This window comes from Durio zibethinus, chromosome 14, assembly GCF_047325235.1.
Source record: "Durio zibethinus cultivar Kanyao isolate XHJ-2024 chromosome 14, ASM4732523v1, whole genome shotgun sequence".
Taxonomy (NCBI): Eukaryota; Viridiplantae; Streptophyta; class Magnoliopsida; order Malvales; family Malvaceae; genus Durio; species Durio zibethinus.
The window spans coordinates 17,396,031-17,400,033 of record NC_143175.1 but is presented as its reverse complement, the minus strand read 5'-3'; the positions used below and the strand labels follow the sequence as shown (position 1 = coordinate 17,400,033).

Below are 4,003 nucleotides of genomic sequence, written 5' to 3'. Positions count from 1 at the left end.
ATTTCAAAAATTTTCTACCATAAAGAACTTGTAAAAGACTATATATATTCTAGTGCTATCACACCCTACACTTAGCTTTTGTTTGTCCTTAAGCAAAACTCTCAAATTGACTATGCATACAAAGTCAAAGTTAAATAAGTCATCCATTATGTACTTTAGCAAAATAGAAAGATAGTTACAAACATAGATAAATAAGAAACTCATTCACAAGTAAGCTCTCAATATTGTACAACTCTTATGCATGTGAAGTTAAACCATCTATAATCTATACATACAATCTAAGTAAAAAGAATGTAACTTATGCTATCACATATCAACTTTAAGATAGAATACACTTCATATGTTTACTTTCCTTATTCCCTTTTCACTAATGTTAGACTTACATACTTGACTCAATATCAAAAGGTTTTTTAAGCTTGTAATATAAGGCTTGAGTCAAGGTAGGAAAAAGGAAATTTAAGCTCACTGACCTTTTTTGCTTACTTTCTTGAAATTTCTTGGACTAGAAATTTAACTTTGAGAACTTTTGAAATATGTTCCAAGACTTAGAGGCATCTTTACTTTGGCATTTTTTTTTCTATTTCTTCATATTGCTATTTATGGCTTTAGCCATTTTGGCTTTTATTTTTCTCTTTCTTTTTTTTTTCTTTTGCCATGCTTTTCTTTTCTTTTTACTTCCTTGTTCCTCATTCATCCCAAATATAAAGAATTGTTCTTATTATTTGTCTAACTTGTGCATAAGCAATATCGGGTTAGGTAAGAACGAAAAGAAGGATCAATTCAAAGAAAATGGCCTGGACTTATTACTGTGGCTAAATAAACAACAAAGAAAAGGATATATATATATATATAAAGTCTCAAAACAAAGGTACTAGGTATGCATTATTAAAGGTGGGCTTGAAAAGGCTTAAACTACCCAAGGAATGCCTAAATCACTTTTAAAATCAAGTACGATCTAGGATTTCACTTCAAAGGTTGAATAGGTAAATTCTAAAGTTATACTCACTCTTTTTCTATGCAACTTCATATCTTACACACTTCTCATAGAAATTGATGCATATCAAAAGATCAAGACTAAAAACATAAAACATAAAAATTATACTCAAAAGAAAAACATACTTGGGAAATCATTCCATTGCTTCACTATATCTATAATTTTCCTAATATCATACTCAAATCAATCTTGACAATTCATGAAACATTAACTAAGTTAGTATCATCATGATTATAATAAGTCAATTCAATTCAAAAACAAAGCAATTAGGCAACATTTTGGAAACTACATTTTTAGCTCAAACGACAATTTTTCTTCCCCCACACTTAAATTGGATAATATTTTAAGTCAAATTTTAAAGAACTAGGGTAATAGAAACCCTCCCCTATCTTTACTTTCATTTAAGGTCGAAATTTAAATTCTTTATGGGGCATCTCTTTGCATCTCTTTATTCTACAAAACAACTAAAAAATAAAATGATAAGTGCATGCCTATCCTAAAGAAATCAAATAGTATAAACTTAACAATTAATGTAAAACTTGGGTTGCCTCCCAAATAGCGCTAGTTTTGGTCAAGTTTGACCATACCTAAAGTCTAATATTACTTCATTCTTTTAGGATTAAGATTTTCTTATTGCATTTACCTTTAAGGTATCACATAAATTATATTAGCTCTAGAAGGTGGACTAACTCTTCTTGAGGTATAACATAACTTGGATTTGGATTCATTATAAAGACTAACATAGGGCTAGTGGGATTCATTTTGGGCTTGCAAGGGCTAGGGCATAGTGGGCTGGTTGAATGGGTTGCAACATTGGATTTAGGGGTTGCAAAATTAAGTTTGACTCCCTAACATTAGGTTTTTCCTTGACCTAGGGCACAGTTTGAACATTCTAATCATCTCTAAGGACACCATATCTTTCAGTTATAAATTTTATCTTTTTGTCCATAAATCTCAAAATTAGATCATAATTGTACACATCAATTAAAACTGCAAATGCCACAAAAAAAGGTCTACCTAAAAGTAAAAGGGCATCATTATCTTTCATATCCAAAACAACAAAATCCATAGGAAAAGAAAATTTACCAGTTCAAAAGAACATTCTCCAACATTTTTCATGGTTTCTTAGTAGATCTATAAGTAAATTTGATGTAAATGTTGGAGGTTTCAATGCATCATATCCCAACTGTATAAAAATATTTATAGGCATTAAGTTACTACTACAACAAAGATTCTAAAGAGTTTCATCAAATCCTAAATGACCAATAACACAAGATATAAAGAAACTCCCTGGATTATTTTGCTTAATTGAAAGAAGGTGTCGAAGTGCATGACTACACTCATCAACAAATGTGACATTTTTCAATTCCTTAAGTAGCGCTTTTGGTATTGGCTTTAGTGTTGGTTGTGCTACTTTGAATGTTTGCCTTTAGGTTGACATTCTTAAAGTCATCCTTATCCATTTTACTTATTGATCTTTTTTTTGCATTCATCCTCTTCCTTTGGTTGTATGCTCTCAAGAAGTGCTTTTCCAACTTGTCTTAACATTTCAATTGTTAGCCAAATTCTTCTCAAAGTATTCCTCAATATCCTTCTCATATTCCTCAAGATCCTTCTTATATTCCTTAGGATCTTTCTTTATTTCAAACTCTTCATTCAATTCAACACTTTTAAGGGCTTCTAGAGCCATGTGATCAAAGCTATCCAAAAATTCCCTACCAAATCTCAATAACTTTTTATCATCCATCATTGATTCTTTTGCAATGAAACCCACCTAAGGAAAACTTGGCAAGTTTACCACTACTGGATCATCCATAAAATCATCATCAGAATCAAAATAATATATACCATATTCACCATAAGAGTGCACGGCATCACATGTTTCCTTGCATTGTTTCTTTGTATTGGACTTAATATTACTAGGTAAGGTTCTTAAGGGTCAATTAATGATGGCTTAAGCTAGTTGACCCATTTGATTTTCAAGGTTTTTTATTGATGCAGCTTGGCTTTGAATGGTTGTATTATTGGATTGAATCAATTAGGTTAAAATCTTTTCAAATTTTGGTTTTTTTTCTTGGATTGGGTTGCATGGTGGTGGATTTGGGCAAAATTTTGTATTTGGCAGAGTGGGTTGGTCATTGGGTTAGTTTTAAGAAAAATTTGAGTGGTTTTTCCTACTTGAATTGTAAGTATTGCTGTATAAATTAAAGGCAAGCTTGGATTGTTAGGCATATTAGACCGTTTCCATTTTAAATTGACATTTTTAGTAGCATAAGGCCCATCACAAATTTCACAAGAAACAAATGGGTTTTGTATAGCATGGATAAGGGTAGTTTGGGAATGGGTTTATAGGGCATCTATTTTCTTTGACAAGTTAGCTAACTATGCAATAATAGAAATAAAAGTATACACACCAGTAATTTTCTTATGTACCTTACTTTCCATACCCTATTGGTAATTATTGGCTACTATCTCTGTAATCAACTCATGTGCCTCTTCAGTGGTCTTACTCATATTGGCTCCTTTGGTAGCTGAATCAAGTGTAGTTCTCATTAATGGTGTTAGTCCATTGTAAAAAATTTAAATTTGCAACCATTGTGGGATACTATAGTGTGGACATTTGTGCAATAGCTCTTTGAATCTCTCTCACATATCATATAAGTTCTCACCATCAAATTGCATAAATGTAGTGATTTCATTCCTTATCTTGGTCATCTTGGTAGGTGAAAAGAATTTAACAAGGAAGTTTTGTACTAAGTCATCCTATGTTGTGATCAATTCAGATGGTAAAGAAGATGATCAACTCTTTGACTTGTCTTTGAGAGAAAAAATAAAAAGTCTTAGTTGAATTGCATTATCTAAAACACTATTATATTTAAATGTATCACATAATTCAAGAAAATTAGAAAAATGAAGATTTGGATCACTGCTTGGTAACCCTCAAAACTATACAAAAGTTTTGACCATTTGAATAATCAAAGGCTTAATCTCAAAGTTGTTTGCTTGAAT

The 4,003-nt window shown here is 31.2% G+C and overlaps 1 non-coding gene across 1 annotated transcript; it reads left to right on the top strand.

Moving 5' to 3' along the window:
- Positions 1-3,596: 3,596 nt before the first annotated feature.
- Positions 3,597-3,703, top strand: LOC149515093 (small nucleolar RNA R71). Its single transcript, XR_016327907.1, has one exon. It is a non-coding gene; the product is annotated as a small nucleolar RNA R71 (small nucleolar RNA).
- The last annotated feature ends 300 nt before the right edge of the window (positions 3,704-4,003 follow it).